Source organism: Marmota marmota, unplaced genomic scaffold, assembly GCF_001458135.2.
Source record: "Marmota marmota marmota unplaced genomic scaffold, marMar, whole genome shotgun sequence".
Taxonomy (NCBI): domain Eukaryota; kingdom Metazoa; phylum Chordata; class Mammalia; order Rodentia; family Sciuridae; genus Marmota; species Marmota marmota.
The window spans coordinates 62,442,028-62,462,748 of record NW_025999900.1 but is presented as its reverse complement, the minus strand read 5'-3'; positions in this window follow the sequence as shown (position 1 = coordinate 62,462,748).

The window sequence follows — 20,721 nt, the reverse complement described above, 5'->3', positions numbered from 1 at the left end:
CCCAGCCACGCACATACATTTCTGTCTCTCATGCTGCGGCTCTTGTGCCAGAGCTGCAGAGTAGAATAGCTGCAGTGGAGATTGTGGGAGCCACATAGCTGGAAATATTCCCCTGTTTGAACCTTTAAGACACACTTGGCCCATCCCCAGTCTATAATTTCAAAGGCCTTGGGGTTACTTCAGTAAATTCCAAATATGCATGAATTAGCATTTTGAGATCACATGGCTTTGCCATTCAGAGAGCATGTTGTACTTTCTGATGATTTTATATTTATGATATTTTAATACAAGTCAAATGTTAGAGCTAATTCTACAGAATTTTACTCAGTACTGCTCTTGTCAGGTCCAGAGATAATCTCTTTGTCCAATTCCTAGAGTTCAAGAGATACTTAATCAATGTTTGCATGATGCGAATTCTATCAGTTTACATCATGAAGGAGAATGGGGTGGGTTTGAAGGTGTATCCTCGAATTATTTGCTCCTCCCCTATGAAATCAATATCTCCCTTCCCTCGTTTGTAAACTAGGTTGTGACTCACTTCTATCAAATGCCCCCTTGGATGTGAGGAGATGTCACTTCTGAGGTTAAGTTATAAAAAAGACTGTGGCTTCTATCTTGGGTTGTCCCTTTAGACATTCTGGGGGAGCCACATGCCACAGAGGAGGTGTCCGGGAAGGGGAGCCAGCTGCTGTGTTGTGCAGACGTCCAAGCAGCCTATGGAGAAAGCTACCTGGTGAGAAACCGCGGTCTGCCACCAACGACTTGAGTGTCCACTTGAAAGTGCACTTTCTGCAGATGCCGATGGCTAGGTGAGCTCACTGGGAAGTGAATCCTGTTCCATTTAGGGGGTAGACTGAGGTGAGCATGACCCCAACTGAGAGCTCCTCTGCCACCTCACAAGACAAGCTTTTCTGGTTTCTGACTCACAGAAAGAGTGTGAAAAGGGATGATTGTCACTCAGCTTGGAGTAATGAGTTATGCAGCAGGAAATAAGGAATGCAGGTGGGGATCAACCAATAGGCTGTGAGAGACCATCAAGGCTGCCTCTTGCTCTGAATTCCTTGCAACATTGCTGCCGGTCTGTTGAGTCTTGGGTCATGGGCCTAAGACTCCAACGCTGTATTATTCCAATATCTCCAGGTGTCAGTATCCTCTCCAGTGCCACGTTGTCCTTATTGAACGTGGTATGGGTTAATCTAGACCTAATTTAGGCACACATTACTCTCAGCTCCTGCAGCTTCAAGCTTAATGATGCTGACTTGGAGACTCCCGTGTTTCATTGCTTCCTTCCCTGCGAGAGGGAAAGGACTCCTTCTGCTACATTCATAAACCACTTTAGAAGACGGACAAGTAGGGCCGAAGCTCACAGGGCTTTCAAGGCTCACATTGACTTGCTTTCAGTGTTTTCGGATCCATCTTGCGTCGTCCTAAAATCCAAGAGTCAGTCACAGAGCATCCTTTGGGATGCAGCCATTCAAGGTAGTAGCCCAACAGGTCTATCCTACTAGCTAAAGATTGGAGCTGCACCTACTTCTAACCTCAGTGCAATCCCCAGGCCCACACAGGGTCACGAAGTGGATGGCAGGCTGTCATGCTCCTTTTCTGACAACCTGGGCCACAAGAACAATGGGAATCTCCAAAGATTAAGTTATAAAAAATGTCCATCTTCCAGAAGATCAACTAGGACCTGGTATTGATAGAGATGCCCCTCTTCACAGGACAACCATGAGATGGCACCTTCAATGCCAGGATTCCTCATTGGAAAGTTCTGGAACTTTCTGTCTCAAACTCTAAAACACAACGGTCAGTGAGCTGTGCAACAACAGAGCCACAAGCAAAGATCAGTGAAAACTCATGGGCAGCTAGGGGCACTGTTGGGTCCAGCACGCGTCCTGTTATCTGGGAGCCTTGGTGGAAAACCAATGACATCCGCATCTGGTCTACAAGCTCAGTGAGCAGTAAGTGCCAATCCAGGGCTAGTGTCGATCAATGTCCCATGGTGTCATGCCGCAGTCTGGCTGGGCACAAAGTCACGAGCCACCACACAGCTTGTAGATTCAAACAGCAACTCTTTATTCCCGAACTCACACCAGCCGTCTACAATCACGTTCTGGGGAAATCCACGTTCTCTGCCCAAATCCACACCCACTGGGCTTCTGTCTCCCAAAAAATACTGTCTGAATCCCGTGAGAACTCAAGGGGAACTCAGGCAGCAGGATACGCCCTATTCCCAGCAGGAATAAACTTAAACCTGGAACCACCCTAAACCCGGATAGTCCTAAACCAGGAACGCCCTAAACCCGGATTATTCTAAACCGGGAACACCCTAAACCCGGATCCGCCTTGGTCCTTGAGCAAGGTCACCTTAGATGCAATGTCACTGCAAAATGTCCTATTTCCACAAGTCCTTCCTCTAAGCAACATGGGGTACGCTGGCAAGGAAATTGTCATACCTACTTGGCTAATGGCTCCCAGCAGTGTCAGTGTAAGGTGTCAGTGGGAGGGGAAACCGGGCGAGGGTCCACTGGTACTGTGTATGGTTTCTGAAACTTTTCTGTCAATCTGTGCACATCCACATCCCGCATGAGTGGGAGATTTACTCCACAACCAAGGCTTGAATATTTCAAGAGATGGAAGAGTTCCTATGAGTCAGGAGAATGTGACAGTCACATGAGGAGGACGGACTGAAGGGACAATGTGAAATGTTTGGTAGCTTTCGAGTGCTGGAAGCCTCTGTGATTGGTGGGGAATCCTAAATGACCAGAGCATGCCATCGTGTTCATGGGCAGCTATTGGGGGTTGCACAGAAGAAAGACTGAATTATCATGCAGCAGGCACGGTGGCCACCGTGGAGGCCCGCCTCCTGAGCAGGGCTGGGGTTGCCAAGATCAAGTCTTCTACAGGATGCATTTCTAGTGTTCCGGACCCAACAAACATGCACGCCTCACCCACGCAAGCACCACTCTTGGATGACATGTGACCAAGTTTCCCAGAGGAGGTCCCCCATGCTCAGGAAGTCCTCTTCTGGGTTGGGCACCCCATATTTGCCCTTTCCAAGCATTTACTACCTCTTGCTCAAAAGATGGCACCTTTCCTTTGTCTGTTGTGCCCAGGATGGAGATCTGCCTCGGTCATCTGTCTGGGCATCCACAGGACCATACACATAGGGGTGCCAGGAATTTTGTTGAAGAAATGATTTAAGGAATCAACCCAGGGGAATAAGGGGGCCAACCAAGAGTCACTGGTGACCCACTTGTGCATAGAGTTAGGTGACCTGCCTGGCTCTCTGAGGGCAGAAATTATTGACTGCAATGGACACAGTAGTGTCCAAGTGGACCTTACAAGGACTATGGGAAAACCTGTGTGCTTACAGAGAGTTGGGAGAGAGGCAGGAAGTAGTCTTGATGCTTTCAGGGAAATGGGAACAGGTAGGGACCTGCATGCCTGGCCGGCCTCCCAGGCTACTCGGCACAGCACCCAGCCACACAGCTCTGCCCTGTGCACATCCGCTGGCCGCTGCCATCCAGAGGAGATCAAGGTCTTCAGCATCCCCCAGCCTCTAAGATCTCAGACAGCCCACAAGTCTATAATTCACAAGAATCAGTGCCAGCTCCATCCAACTTTCATCTCTTTGAAAAGTTCGTCCTAAGAATTGAGACATCACTTTTCTCTTCCCAAAGAAGGTGTATCCTTTTAGGATTCAAAGAGGCCTGAAAAATTGCCCTCATTTTCCTTGACGGACGACGTGCTGTGTTCTCCAGGTTGCTGGTCGGAAAATGGAAACAGAAGGTTTTTCCTTTTTATCCCTCCTCGTTACCCCAAAGTGGCTTTTTGGTCTTGCTCCCAATGAAGCCTTGGGCGAGACATTGCATGATGAAAGGGACAGTGGTCGCTCTGCCTGTTTCTGAGCCCATCAAGGACTTAACACTTCGATTGATAAGCCTGCTTCGTCAGGGACATGCGTATGTAAGACCCTGTGAAATTCAGGGCGGAGGTACGCGAAAGGTGCATCTGACTTTCCTCCTTCAGGGAAAGAAAGGCCAAGGTCAGGGGCTGCTTTCCGAGATTCTTGAGCATAAATCTAGGTTTATTTTTTTGACCTTTCAGTGTGCAAGTGGCAGTCCTGGTGCTAGAGAAACAGGGTTTGAAGCTCTTCTTTTTTCCCTCCTCTTTTTTAATTCAACAGCCTCCTTCCCCCTTCCTTTCTGTATCCAGAGTATCAATTAATGCTTCCTTGTTGGGGAAGTGGGGGGCAAAGGGAGATTGTTGAAAATTACTGACCTTGGAAGCACCGTAAACGGATTACACTAAACCTGAGGATTTCCAGGAACAAAGAAGCCAAGACAGTGGCCGCAGATGAGCAGGGCCTAGAAGCGCTGGGGCAAACCTTCCCGACTTTGAGAGCTACTCCGCTGTGAAGTGTCACTTACATTGTTGGCAGCTCATCCAAAGGGACATTCCTGTTTGCAGACTGTCACCAGGTTGCTGGTGACATTGAGGGGGCTTCAACCAGTGCAGACCTCAAAACACGTCCTTGGACACGCCGGAATCCACGCAGACCAACTCTCCATGTCTGCTAACTTGCTTACCCCCTGTGTGATGCTGGGTGGGTCCTTGGGACTATGTAAACCTCAGTTTCTCCTCATCTATAAATTATTTGTTAGCACTCACGGGATGGTCATGAATGTTGAAGGAGAAAATGTGCTTGTCGTAGTACCAGAAAAATAACAAGCACCCCTTTGATGTTCCTGTCCTCGTCACTGTCTCTAGGAGCCATTTGGAGATGGAGATTGTATTTCACTATATATTTGGTGGCTCTCTGTGCAAGGTGGCCAGGGCTGTCAATACTTGAATTTCCCCTTGCTCCTTATTAAACTTCTTTGTCGTCCTGAACCTCGCCTGCAAGAAAACTCAGCATGGAGCAGGTCTTATTTTTTTCTACCTCTTCCTAAAGGGAAGCCAAAACCCAGTTTGCCCTTCTATCAATAGACGGCTGTTTGGACAGCCTCGATTCCACGCCAGTTTGGTTTCTATTCTGAACATAACTTTATTTTCCCCCATTGAAGGATGCAGCAAAACCCCTCTTTGTGCAGAGGCCGTTAAGACTGCCCATTCTTAAATTAGCTCAGCAAAAAAGAAGTGCATTTTATAGTCAAGCCAGCAGTAATTGGACACTGTGACTATGAGTGGCCCTTGCGGTGTTTGGATGCGGGCCAAATGTACCTTCTGTCTGTCTCTGACACCGGCAGACAATAGCCGTATTATTTACTGCACTGGCTCCGTGCATTTCCAAAGGCCAGCTGCGAGAACAAAAGAAGCGCTCACACTTTGCCCAGTCCTACCCTCCACCCGAGGCTCTATCCATGTTTTGTAAATAATTCACCCCGCCACCCCAAATGTTGGATCATCTATTCTTTACTTCTTTCCCTTTGCACTGACCAGAGCTGCAAAGAAAACGCACATCACTCCTGTGAATCCTTGGAGGGGGATGGAAGGAGGGAGGGGTGGCCAACATCTCTTTGTTTCCATACCTTGGGATACAGAGTCACGACTATGGACCAGCTAGGAGGAGGCAGCAGCAGCAGGACCTGGGGGAAGTCGGCAAGGCTCAGCCTCTCCTGGATGGCCATGCTTCCCAACAATGCCATTCTGAGTTGTGTCTGCAGAGCTTCCTAAGAACTTGACGTTCACCCAGGAAACACTCCTAGGTTGCCCCAGTTATGACCATATGATCCCCCTGTTACAAACAGCCTGGGCTTTATAAGAACTGGGCAGAGAGTATCACAATGGACCTGGCTTCTGTTCAGAGACAGAATCTGGGGACGTGGACTCCACCGTCTGGGACTGTCTAATTGCCATCCGTACCAATGCGATGCAGCTTCATCAGATATTGGACAGGCGGTCTGTGAAAAGGGGGAGGGTGGGCAAGGCTCCTGACCCAGGCCTGGGTCTCTGAAGCACAGCTTAATCTAAACCATACCACCATCTTGTAAGCTCTAGGGCCTCTGTGGAAGCTTCTGTCCATAGCCATCTGTGGGCCCTTCTCACCTTCTCCCACACTGGACTAGGTTTTCTCACCTACTCCTGGCCCTCTGCTCATGTGCATTGGAACCTGCTGCATGCAGTTGCTCTTTCAAGTTGGATGGAGGAGTCCTCCCTCTGCAGGCTCAGCCTGTGTGTCTCCCTGCATAACACCTGTCTCCAGATGTGTAGCCAACACCTGGCATGGTGAAATTCAGACCAGGATGCTGTCCAGCCACAAGAACCACCCTCTATCCCACTGGTTCCAGAAATTCCACCAGGGGCACTTTTCCAGATCGGCCACCCTGGGGGTCCATAGTGGTTCCAAAATGAATTATGTGAAGTTTTCCTCATTCACTTCTCCATCTCCATGAGACAGGCCAGGCAGGGCACACACATTTTAGAGGTAAGTTTAAGTGAGATTTCAAAGATGTTCAGGTTAAACAGGGAGAGATCAAAGCTAAGGCCTTCAGCTGTGCAAGTCTATCGACATTTCAATACACGGGAGCCAGGGGCACCTCATCTCGACCCTTGAAGGGTCTGACTCTGGCCTCCACTGAGCTCATGTCCACCCTTGGATTTTTCCTTGTGGCTAGAGGTTCTCTTCCTGATCCAGGTCTTCATCTGCTATCCTCTCAATCGTCTGAGAGCTCCACTTGGACTTGTGCTGCAGGTGATGAGTCCAGTCAGACTCCCTGCCTCTCCAGACACTCAGAGCCGGACAGACCTTCGAGGACCCCATTGTTTTTATCCTCATTTCTCTGACTGAACTTGGAGCTCGGGGAAATCAAGGCTTTTGCTCAAGATTCCCAGGCCCACGGGTGACAGATAGGAGCTTGAAGCTACGGTGCCGACCCAAGTCTTCTAAGCTTCCAGGACCCTGCTCTAAGCTCATCATCACATGTGCCGTTTTTTTCTTCAGGGTTTGTCCTGGAAGGATTTTGACATTTTGAGTGTGGGGATGAGGGCTGCTGGAATGTCACTGCACCTACTCTGAGTGAAAGCCAATTTCCCCTTAGTTTGGTACTTGCAAATAGCAAAGTTAATTAATCCCCTGTAAATAAACATTTGCAAACTGCAGCTCAATATAACAGCATCCAGGAAGGCTTCCAAATGGGTTTTGAGATTAGATGAGAAAAGGACCAGAGCCCATCACATGACTGTGAATCTGAAAGTTGGGCCCATTAGTGATTCCTAGAGGCTAGAAAGAAGGGGCGGAGGGAATTGGGTAAGGGGTACCCAAACACAGTCAGATAGCGTTAATAAGCTCTGCTGTTCTTCATCATGGGATCACAGCAACCTATTATATATTTTATGAATAAGTGGAGGAGAGGGGCTGGGAGGCTCCACCCATGGAGTAACGATATGGAGATGGAACCCTTCAGTGCTCTGATGTGATTAGTACACATTATATATATATATATATATATATATATATATATATATGACATTGTACCCCAGAAGTATGTGTATAATTACTACATGTTAATTGAAAATTAACATGTTAATTTAATAATTGTAAGGAGGTGGAAATGTTAACTACACTGATTTGATCACTACATACTATATCCATATATCAAATGATCACACTGTACCTCGTAAGTTTGGATCATTAAAATAATAATGAAAAACACATTGTCTTCATGGGACATAAAGACACCCATATGGATTCCAGCCCTGCCATTGGATCACTGAGACCTTTGGCAAGTTGACAGATGGTCTCTGAACCCATATTCCCATATGAAAAATATGTTGAGGTCACCACTGTGGGCATTCTGCTAGACTTGGAAAGAAGAAATGCCTTCTACGCTTTACCTGCTCCCTGGAGTGCTCCATGCGGTAGGTCCCTCTCCTCTCCTCTCCACCCACCTTCCTGCCTTCTAGCTTAGCGGAGCTGACCTCCAGGGACTCCTCAGCTTCCGGAACCTCTTTGGATAATGAAGGTGTTGGGCAGGAGGGTGCAGCCAGACCACGTCCAGCTCCTTCTCAGTCTTGATGGACTCACACGGACCACTGATTTGCATCATCCCCTCCCTGTCTAATGAGCTCGTGTGCTCACAGTTAATGAACTAATTACTTCTGGGCAAAATCAGCATTAAGTTGCAAACCTGCCTTCTGCAGCCTCCATCAGACCTGCATTCTTTTGTTCAGTTCGAAAAAGCAGGGCAGTACACTACTAGCTCTGCCAGATTCCGACGACAGGTCGTCACCAACCTGGAGACAACCAAATCTGCTGGCACCGTGTGAATTAAAATATCTCTCTGGAGGAGAGACACCAGACATGACAGGTACTTTCTAGAGACGCGGGACGGCTGAACACATGCTCTGACCTGTGGGCCTTATTGCTTTTCCAGTTGGAAATATGGCTCCTCGGCAAGGCTGGAGGATCCCGCCCCCCACCCCAAATGACTCAATTAATGGCAATTAAATGGAGGTGTGCAAATGGATTGCTTTTGATTCAGATGGTGGTGGGCAGATTGTCTCTGAGCAAACAGGAGGGAGCTTTATCTGCAGGAAAACCTACTCTACTTTGAGACAGGACCCTCTTTGCCTGGGGAAAGCCTTTAAGTGGTGTGGTCAATGGCAACTTTCCTAAAGACCTTTGTTTTTATTCCTTGTTTACTGAGAGGCCAGAGCATGGACTTCCGAGTTAGCCATTCGGGCCGTGAATCCTGGCCGTGTCCCCAGTTGGTGTGGGACAGTGGAGGAACCACTGAATCTCCTCTTTGTTTGCCTAGTTTCCTCTTTGTTGACACCTGGAAGATGACAGAGCCCAATCACATTGGGGTCCTTGTGGGATCTAAATGGGTTGGGGGTATATGTACCAATTCTGTAAACACTGGCTTAACCCCAGGTCGAGACCACTGATCTTCAACTGTGTCCGTTTCCCAGCCTCCCTAGTAGTTGGGTTAGGGACACGGATCTGAGTCCAGGAAAATGGGAAGTGAGGCCTCTCCACCTCAGCAATCTGGATGGTCACCTGATCCAGAAGCTACTGTGGGGCAGAATTTCGTCAGCTGGGCCAGGGGGTGCAGAGAGAGAGAGAGAGAGAGAGAGAGAACGAGAGAGAGAATTTTAATATATATATATTTTTTTAGTTTTCGGCAGACACAACATCTTTGTACGTGGTGCTGAGGATCGAACCCGGGCCGCACGCATGCCAGGCGAGCGTGCTTCCTCTTGAGCCACATCCCCAGCCTGACATTAGTTTTTTTTTTACTGAATAAGTTTCCCAGAGCAGCCATAAACTAGCTGCCTGAAAATGAAGCACAAGAAATCTCTTCTCTCATAGTTCTGAGAGCTAGAAACCTGAGCTCAAAGAGCCAGATTGGCCATGTTCTCTCTGAGCCTCTGTAGAGTCCTTCCCACAGTCTAGGGGGGCTGTCGACCTTTGACATTCCAAGCTTCTACCTGTTTGACTCCCCGAGCACCTGTCGTCACAGGTACCCTCCTCCTCTTAGAAGAATGCCAGCCATGTCGGATCAGGGCCCACCCATGTTAACTGCATCCCACTGGCAAAACTTTACTTCCAAATAAAGTCCTATTCCCAGGCACTGGGAAGTAGGATTTCTGATATATCTTTGGGGATCAAAATACAACACCTGGAACACCTACTGGTTTGTGTAGGAAATATAATATGCGGGAGGTAGGGGTCTCTATGATGTGAAGTCAGAGATTTGGGTGTTTGTAACCAAAGTCCCCTTGTGGGGCAAAATCAGCTCTAAGTTGCAAACCTGCAGGTCCTTGATGACGTCAGCCCCGTGCTAGGTGGGGCAGAGAATACCCACAGAGCTTACCGTCCAGTTCAGCCCTGGCAAACAGGAAGTGTTGAATAAACGGTGACTATCACAGGTGTCATTTCAGAGTGTGACCACTCTGGTGATGAAGATGAATAAAACATTATCCTCTTGGAAACCCTGGGGAGTGGCTGGGGAGACAGAAAATGAAACAGATTAATAATATAAAGGTGCCCGACGGAGAGTATGGTTGTTATTTTTGGCCCAGAGGAGCCAGTCCTTAGCTCTCCCAGGCATGGAATGTAGGGTGTGAGGGTGTGGAAGGGTGGGCGGCGGAAGGAGGCCACACCACAGAGGCCACCGCGTGCCAACCTACATGTGGAATGCAGGGACCTTTGAATGTACAGAGGTGTGGCTAGCTTTGTCCTTGGAAGGAGTGAGAAGCTGTGCCTCTCTGACAAAGCCCAACACAACAGCCACGATTGCACTATCACCTCTGCTGTGCGCACCTGGGCACTGCCCGGCCCTGGTCTCTGTCCACAGTGATGGCCTGTGGCCTGCCCGTTAGCAGGGAAACCCCCTTGACACCTCCACCTTGCCTCCCCCTTTCCCATGGTTCTATTCCAACACCTGGCCCCCGGGCTCTTCTCTGGGGTTTAGCATCTCTTTCCTGAGTACATCCTGTCTTATGTAACTATCAGCACACGTAACTGTACCTGCTTAAATGGAATAATTCAGCCAACCCTGAATGTCTGTCATGAGCCAAACCCTGAGCAGTCTAAACAAATCAGGTTTTCAAAATGCACCACCTCCTTGGGCCTTCGTCCCTCCCAGTGACCTAATGACTACCCCCCACCCGCCTTCCTTGGCCACCTTTCCTGTCCTTCAGTTTTCTCCTTGCCCCCTCCAGGAAGCCCTCCTTATTACCCCAGGACATGACAGGATCTCATGATGGACTCTCCAGTCTTCATTTCTTATTGACACTGTCAGAAATTACCAATGACTTGATGGCTTCAATCAACCCAAACTTTTTCTTAGATCTAGAGGTCTGAAGTCTGAAATGAGACGCCTGGAGCCAAATTCAGGGCCCTGCAGTCGGCCTCTCTTCTGGAGGTTCTGGGGGAGGACCTGGTCTGGCCCTTTCCAGCCTCTTGAGTCTTCTTGAAGCCTCTGCTCACAGCCCCACCACCCCACTCTGTGTCTGCTGCCGCTTCTGCTCAGCTCTGGCCTTCCTGGGAGCCTTTTTTAAAGATTACTTTGGGCCACCAGATAATCAAGAGACTCTGCGCATCTTAAGATTTTCACCCGATCACATCTGCAAAGTGTCTCTTCCCGTGGGAGGTCCCAGAGTCACGGGTTCCAGGAGTTATGATGTGGACATCTCTGATGGGTTAGCACACTGGGTGGTGGTTTTGCAGCCTTCCTACCTGTGCACTCTGAAGATGGAAGCTGCATGCTTCAGCACCGTATCTCCAGCACCCCTCAAGGTTCTCATCGTACATGGGTCCCCATGAAGGTTTGATGAATGAATCAAATCACAGCCTGCAGCTTCTGCTTAGGAAGACCACCTTGGCCTGCCAGTCGGGGGGACATGGCAAGGCAAAAAGCTTCGACAGGGGGTCCTGAGGCAGAAGTCCTCGTGCATGGTGGGGACCAACACCATAGAGCTCCCAAGAACCCAGCAGGGGAGCATCTCCACACTGACACTGGTAGCATCGATGCTCTTGTTCACAAAACCCTGTGGTGACTGGACTGGTTCTGCACATTTTATTTGCTCTTCGTTTCCAAGTGGGACCCAAATGTGGACAGAACACATTCCATAAAGGAAAAGAGATGCAGAAGTACTCTTCCAACACGCATCTGGTTTAAGTGACTGAGCACATTGTAAATCAGATCTTCCTTCCAGAGACTATTGTATGTAAAGGTATCGTTGCCTCATAGGAGATACAAAATAAATTTCTGGCCTTTATTTGTAATGAACCAGTTGTTCTTATTTTCACTGTTATTCTAATCATCCTCAAAATAATGCAGCAAATGGTCTTATGATAATATTGGATCATACTTGTTGTCAGAAAGAAAAACAGGCACATTCACATCTGAAGGCATTGGATGGAGGGAGGGAAGAGGGTATCTGACATATGTGGACCACCTGGTACCCGCTGGTTCTATGTAGAGTTAGTCTCATTGTATCAGTTAGCCCTTTCCACAATAATGCTGCATAACAAGCAAATCCTTGGGTCTTCATCACATGTTTTTCACCCTTCTAGACTAACAGCCTTGTTGGACATTGTTTGCGTCAGGGGAGGGCAAAGGAACAAGAGACTCAGTGGAAACAGCAAGATAAGATCCTTGGTTGACTCCACCAAAGCCAGTCACATAGCCATGCCCCAAGTCAAAGGTTGGGGGTGCAGGTAACGATGAGCAATGGAAGCCGATTGTCCAGTTTACCACACTCATAGAAACAGAGTGCATCTATTAGGTGGTTGAGGAAGTTGGGTTGGAAGACAGAGAAAGGACTTGCCCCACACAAAAAAGGCCAGAAAATGGTGGAAAGTGGGCTCAAGTCTAGGTTTGTCTGACTCAGTGATCCTCAGAAATTTTCACCCCCGGGGAACACTGGACTATATCTGGGGCCATTTTTGTGTGTCAGACTGATGGGACAGAGTGGAGGAGTGTTGCTATAGGTGCCTAGTAACTGAGGTCAGGAATGCTCCTAGATTCCTACAAGGAAAGAGACAATTCCCAAGACAAAGAATTTCCTAATGTCCAGGTGGAGAAACACGGGTCCCAAGTGTGACCTCCTTCCTTCTACTCAAATCCCTTCTCTAAGTCAAGAGACCTCATCGAGTGCAACTGGGGGGCAGAGAATGACCCGGTCACATGTGAGTTTGATGCTCTTCGTTTGGGGCTTGCCATATTTAATTTATGACTTACTTGTGTCACTTATTCCTTCAGTGTACATCACAAGGCCCCAGGACATCCCACTTTCCCATTGATACCAAGATGTCTGCAAGTGCTGGTCTCTGACTATCTTTATGCCTCTCTCTGTGCTGGACACACATTTGCAGTTGAATCTCACCACGATGGCTCAACTGGCCCCTTGCTGGGCACGTGGGCAGCTCCTGTTCTGGGCCATGCATCAGGACCGTAACCTCACTGAAGAAGGCACCACTGCTCGTCAGCCTCTCCCAACCGCACCTTACCCCCAACACCCCACACCCCGTCATGTAACCTGCTTCCTTTATATACTGTCTAATTATCCTTCACATAGGCAACACTCCTGACCAAATAAAATATTCAAACAATTCCTCTGATGGGGGCAGCATATTCTAAAGTCATATTTAGAATACCATTTGTTTTTCCGTTAAGCTGGGCATTACCAGGGTTGGAGCCCTGGAGATCACCACCATAGGACAGGCCTCTGACACCCCTCCTCTATTCAATCAGTCTGGAACTGCCTCGCTTTCTCCCTGTTTATGTTGGTGAAATACATTCATCTTTGATTTCATTGACCTGAATGCTTCCATCTGTGAGGCTCTGCATCAGCCCCACCGATTTTATATTTTTATTTTATCACTGCTTTTTTTTTTCCTGATACTGTCATCTCATTAAAATGTCTTTTAGCTTTTAGACATGAAGGCAGAAAAGGACTAATTAAAATCTGCTTGGTTCTCTGATGTGCAAAATGGAGAAGTACCAGGTACACACTGAACCAGGTACAAACAGAAAAGAGGAACCCACGGAGCTACACCAGCCCTGAAGAAAAGTGAATAATTGGAACCACTGAGTTGGGCCAATCCCACAGGCTGCTCTCCTGTCCCCGCTGAGGTCAGAGGTCAGCGGAGGGACTTCACAAGACTTTTGCCAATAGCAGACTCTAGATTTCAGAAGCAGCTCCACAGTGACTTCGTCAAGCTATCAAGTGGAATAAACCTTGATGGAAATCATTGTTTCATTCAGAGCTACGGGTTATTTTGTTTGTTTGTTTGTTTGTTTGTATGTATGTATTTAATCAGCATCTTAGCATAGAAAAGATCTGATTTCTCAAGTGTGTGCTGTGTCCCGGGCCAGGCACCCTCTCCAGGACTCCTTTTCATTCCTTGATAGTACAAAAAAGTGGGGCATTCAAGAAGATTTTTATTTATGTGTGTGTTTTTTTTTAAAGTTGGTGTATAATTACGTGCAGGGAAATGCACAGATCTCTCGTGTAAAGTCCCACGAGTTCTGACACATTGACACTCCCATGTAACACACCACCACTGAAATTCTGAACATTCTTCTCATCACAGAGAGCTAGCTGCCTCTGCACCTTGGCAGTCAAATTCCGCCAACCTCCTCCACCCTGGCAGACTGTTCTGATTTTTCTCACCGTTGATCATCTTTCCCTGATGGAGACTCTCGGTGAGCCAGAGGACTGGCTGCATGGGCTCCTCCTGTCTGGACCCCTTCTCTCAGGTCACGGGCGGTGCCCCTTCTGCCTGGCAGTAGCTAGCTGAGTGTGGCGTGACTTGGGCATCTCTTCTGCTGGTGGACCTTTCCCAAGTCTCCTGCTTTGGGAATAGTTTTGGGGTATTATGGATGAAGGAGAATACACATCACTTTGTAAGTTTCTCTTGGGCAAATACCCAGGAGTGGGCTCTTGGGTGGTGCTGTGGCTTGAATTTCTGTCTCGGGAAATCCAGCTACTGAAGCTCTAATCCCCAGGGTGGCGGTAATTAGGTCATGAGGGTGGTAGGAGTAGTGGTTTCAGAAGAAAAGACCCCAAGAAAAGATGGTCCCTTTCCTCCCTCTACCTGAGGACACAGCAAGAAGGTGGCCATCTGCAAACCAGGAAGCAGAATCTGCGGACACCTTGACCTGGGACTTCCCAACCTCCGGGACCGAGAGAGCTAATAAGTGTTTCTAGGCCAGCTGGGCCATGATAGTTTGTCACACTGGATGACCTGACTGAGACAAGTAGTGCATGATGAAGTTGTAAGAAACCGCTAAGCTTTTCAAAATCGTGTGCCATTTTACACTTCCACCCGCAACACACGGGTCTTCTGTTCGGTCCACGTCCCCTTCAATGTGTGGTGGCATCCGTGTTTGAAACCTCCTTATTCTAATGGGCAGGCAGTGGTGGCTCATCATGAGTTTAGTGGCACTTCTCTGCTGACTGGTGACACCAACTCTTTTCCATGGGCCTCTTAGCCATTTATGTATCTTTGTGCGTATGAAATGTGTATATTCCAGTCTTTCCCCCATTTTCTATCCTAAGTTGGAGGATCTCTTGATACCTGTCTAGTCTGAATGCAGCTCTCAGATAAGTTGGGGAAGATGCATGAACCGTGGGTCCCTTTCTCCAGGTCACGGTGTGCTTCATTTCCTTAAAGGTGTCTTCAATGAGCAGTTTTTAAATATGTTGATGTCCAAGTTTTCAATTTTTTAAAGCTCCATTGTGGCTGACATATAACAACAGTGCAAAGTTATAATGCAGAACCTTACTCAAAGGTGGACTCTTAAGAGGTTGTTCTCATAGAAGTCGAGAGTAGAATAGGTTTCCTGGAGGCTGGGGGCGGGGGGGGGGCAAGGGGAATGAGAAGACCTTGGTCCATGGGTTAGTACTTTTTGTAGTTAAGAAACCATTGCCTGTCCCAAAGCCCTAGTTTCCCGTTTTTCTTCTAGAAGCTCTGTAATTTTAGCTTTTATGCATGTTCTTGCCTATGAATCATCTCGACTGATTTCCATGTGTGAGAGGAGGGGTCATGTGCCAGAGTGGCTGAGGTTCATTCTTATTTTTGATAGAGAGGCATCAGTTACTTGGAGACCATCATTAAAATTCCTTTGGAGGCATCGGCATATATATTGTCAACATTTTCCCACCCTTTTAAATAGCTAAGGATGCTGAGGTACAAACTAGTGCTGCAATTTTTCTAAGATCAGGCAGGCAGCAGGTGACAGAGCCTGGATTAGGAGAATTGAGCTCCGCATCACATTTATCCCTCCATCGTACCCTGGCGGAGAGAGGCCAGCATGCCTCACTGGGGGCAGTGTTCACAGGGATCTGACGATTCAGAGACTTTGATGAAGAACACTGGTCAAATGGCCAGTCAGGGTCAGGGGTTTCCCAGCCTGAGGGCCCTGGTGTGATTTTTTTGGTTTGAGCTGATGGAATCAATTTAAATATTTGAGGGAACATGAGAACTCACTGTTAAGTAAGCCTTGTTATAAAAACAGACGATGACTCACTCAGACCCACCTCTGTCATTGTTCTGTCCCCCATTCGTTGTATTAAAAGGGATGATAATTGTGTGGGGGTGATAGGCTTGCTAAGAAGCCTGATCTGCTCTTGCCACAGTGTATGCCTGTATTGAAACTTCACTTGGTGCTCCATAAATATACACAATTCTGATTTGTCAATTAAAACTAAAACTAAAATTAAAAATAAGCTAATGAAAACTTATTAAGCACCTATTGTATGCAGAGAACTGGGTAAGTGTGAAGTAGAGAAAGACAGACCCTCCTCAGGGACTCCCGTGGTCAGGGCACACCTGTCCTCTGTCAGGGGGCAAAGGAAGAGTTTGGAAGGTGAAATATGTGCCTGAGTGAGCAGGTGACTAACGGAATCCCAGGAAACCTGATGGGGACAGGGAAGCCTCGAGTGAACCAGGAGACTCCATGTCATTTATCTGTGAACATTTGTTGAAGGAATGTGATTTGGTCACAAGGGCATTTTGCATTTTTGCTGATCAATTCTCAACTAAAACTATTTTCACCAAGGGGTGAGGCCCCACAAGAGAAGCTTCCTGGGCTCTGTGGATCTTCTGTTCTGGGTCCAGGCCCGGGCTCCTCTATCCTCGCACAGCTCGGGAGTGAATGGTAGCATATGGCCTTACTAACCGTGAAGGGCTGTGGACCCCAGCTGGTCCATCATGAGAACTCCCGATGGGCAGTAGGTGTTGTCTTTCCAGGGTGCCGTTTCTCTTTGTGGTGCCGTGAGCCTCAGAGAGACCCAGGCAGTGTCCCCTGACCAGTGGCATCACAGCAGACCTCTCGCTGTGCCACCATCAACTGTCAAGGATTGGGTGATGTGGAGGCAGATCCCCGAGAAGGTGCATGGCGAGACCTGACCCGTCCTGGAGGGACTCAGGAGGTGGCCATTGTGGCGTCAACTCTGGGCTCTGAAGAGGAATTGTGGGGAGACTCTGCTGCCCGTCGCCAAGCCTGTGGCCAGCAAGCGGACTCGGCCACCGCGGTTTCTTTGCCACGCGTCCAGGGATTCTCGGGTGTGAGGCTTCATTTCCAACCTGCGCCTCTGACTCAGAAGGTCGCACTGAACTTCACCCCTGAACCCACCGCTCTCCAACATTGCTGCAGAGCAAGTTTTCCACGCAGCAGGGGGCCAGGCCAGGGGGCACCGTGGAGGTCACCTCGAAAGGACCTCGGTGACTCCACCCTGCGGGCTCTCTCACTCTTTTGGTCTCAGTCTGGACCTTGCAGTGGCTCACGTGACCCTCAGGTGCATACTCTGCCCCTTTTGGCAAGTCCAAGGGGAGCCTAGCGAGTCCCACACCATGTGGACACTTGCTCCCTGGCCCTTTCACCCCCTGGCCCTGGCCCACAGCTGGTTAGAAGGAGCCACTCCAGGCCAGGGTGCTGCTCTTGCCCAGGCCACAGGGTCCTGGGCTCCGTCCCCAGCATTGCCACCAACAGCACAGCGCAGCAGGGTGGCCTTCCAAATGCAGTTCCTCCTGATGGGGCCGCTGCCTGTCACAGACTCTGAGGTCTCCCCTTCCCTTGGTCTAAAATCCAGGACGCTCTGCTTCCCTCCTGCCCCCTCCTGCAGCCTGCAGTGCTGCCCTCTGCTCCCGCCAGGGCCCCCTCTCCCTTTCTCACTTTGATGGATTCTTTTCAAAGCGTCCTTGGCCTGTTCACAAATAAACTTCCATTTGGAAAAACCCAGTAACTCAGGTGAGCCTGTCCTACCGACGTCCGAGAAATGAGCTTCCTAGGAGCAGGGAGAGAAGGTGGCAGAGTACACACTGCCCCGTCTCGGCTCTGGTCCCCTGACCTGCTGTGGGATCCTGCTGAACCTCAGCCCATTTCCTTAGGTAAGAAATGGAGAGGACCCTGTGTCCACTTTACAGGATTGCTGGGAGGGGAGAGGCAGTTGACAGCTCTTGGAAGGATTCCTGGCACCAGATGAGTCTTCAGTAAATGAGATTTCTTGTGAGTAATCTTGTGCATATAAAGCATAAACATTTATAAATAAAAATACAAATACAAATTTTCACATCAATTGAGTTATCTTCCCATTATTATATCTTTTTAAAAAAATATTTTTTAGTTGTAGATGGACACAATACTCTTATATTTTGTATTTATATTTTTACATGGTGCTGAGGATTGAACCCAGTGCCCCCCACATACCAGGTAAGTACTATACCACTGAGCCACAACCCTAGCCCCATCATTACTTTATCTTTTCCCCACTTATCTTCAAATCTCTCCACAGCGATATCTATCTCATCATTTTTACCAACTGTACAATATTCCATGTGAACATACCATTATCCATTTATACCTTGTCTCAGTGGACATTTCATCTTAAAAATGTGTTTTGCTTGCTATTATTTGACAAAAAGCAGTAAACTATAGCAACAGAAAAATGGACAAAGGATAAGACAATAGAAAACCTACCAGTGTCCACAAAGATATGAAAACATGTAAGCAACTTACCAGTAATAAGGAAAATAAGAATAGAAATCATAAAGAGCAGTGGTGTTCTCCTCACAATAAGTGATGTTAAAGAAATATTGATGGTATTCATTGATGAAAAGGAGGTGATCAGTAATTTCTGTTCTACTCCATTGGTAGGAATGTGAATTATCACATGTAGCCTCTCTGCATGCAAAAAGATATTTTCTTATTGGTTTGTAGAAACCTTTACTTATTATGAATATGGATAATTTTCTATTTGTGTTGCAATTATTTAGCTTATACTTAGATTTGTAAATGCTGAGTTTTACTTTAAATAAAACTTTATTTCAATGCAGTTATATGTGCCAACTTTTATATTATGGCTTCCAATTTGGGGGTCTTATTTAAGAAGCTTCTTTACATCTTAAGATTGCAAAACCATTATTTATTTCCTGCTAACATCTTGATAACTGATTTGTGTACAGTGGCTTTGTAATCCATTAATTATTTCCTGTGTAAGTGAGACTGGTAGTGATCTAATAATGTTTATCCAAAGCTGAGCGTCACTAAGACCTTTAGTAACTATTCCATCGTTTCCTTAGTGGCCAGAAATACCAGTTTCCTCACAGAGGCCACTCTTTCCGCAAGCATGTGTTACCTTAGAGTCACGTTCAGATTCCCCAGAGGTATTGGTCTGCAGTTGGTGTGATACTGTGTGCAGCTACCTGCCTGTTGGATTTGGAAGCAGCAGTCTGTGTTGGGCTCCTGGAGTGAGTTGGGACGTTTCCATGTTGTTTATTGTTTTGGCACAGTTAATCAAACATAGGGATTCTCCCTTCACCAACTTGATGGAAATGAAATTCAACTACACTAAAATGAACCCATTTGAACGCATTCATTTGATAAGTCTGGAAATACACTTGCACTCATTTGAACACCAGTAAACCAAAATAAAAAAGAAAACTTCGTTTTGCCCCAAAATGTCTTTGTCATATCCCTTTTGTAGTTAATTCCTCAGGGCTTGGCTATTCATTTACCATTCTGCTTTTATTTACTTTAGTTTAATTTTGCATTTCAAAGAACATCACATAAATGAAATCATAATAGGCATAGTCTTCAGTGTCTGCCCTTTTTAACTCAGTATGACATTTTTTTAAAATTAATTGATGCTGTGGCTTATACAAGCAGTATGCTTATTTTCATTGCTGAATATTATTTCACTGCATGGATGTATCACAATTTGCTTATTTACCTGTTGATGGGCATTTGGATCAATGCCAGGTTCAGGTTATTATAAATAAAGGAACCATAAATATTTGCATTCAAGTTGTATGTGCACATATGTTTTCATTTCTTTTGGGCAAATACCCAAGAGTCAGATTTCTAGGTCACGTGGTAAAGGAACGCTTACCTTTATTGGAAATCACAAAATTATTTTCCGGAGTTTTCTACTTTTTGCTTTTCCAACCTGAGTGCACGTGGGTTTCGGTGGCTCCTCGTTCTTGCTGACTGCTGATGTTGTCAATCTTTCTAACCTCAGCCACCGGCGGCGAAGGCATGTAGGAGTATGACATTTAGGTATTAATTTGCATTTCCTTGATGATTAATGGTGTTGAGCACTTTTCACCTGGTTTGGGGCCATCAGAAGGTCTTTTGTCAAGTGTCTCTTTCAACCTTTGTTTTCTTCCTTTCTTGTGCCGTTGGTCTTCCTAATATTTGGTGGTAAGAATTCTTCATGTATTTTGCATGAGTCACTTGTCACGGGTGTTAAGACATTTTCTCCCAGTCTGCTGTGGATCTTTCCATTCCCATAACTGCTTCTTCCAAAGAGCAAAAGATTATAACTTTGATGAAGGACATGAACTTTGTGAGAGACGACTTTTGGACTGTTTTTTAAATTCTTATGATTATCTTTTACATTGCCCTAATTAATTTCGCAATTTATATTCGTCTTGTTAATCATTTATTACTTTAAGTTTTTCAAATTTATTGGCAATAAACGTATAATGTCATTTAAAAACCTCTTTCAATCCCGTCCTTATTATCTAAGCTCTTTACTCCTGATTGGAGCTTTTCTTCTTTGTCTTCTTTTATTTTTTTCTTCATTTTGGATTTCTTGACAAGTCAAGATGAATTCTTTTCCTCTAATTTATTTAATTAATTTCTCTCTTCTAATATTTAGATTTTTTTATGATACTTTTAGGATTTTAAGTTAAAATCTCCATTTACCCTTTTCTAGTCTCTATTTTAGCATAAATACAGTTTTGGCTGGAAGTTGTTTCTT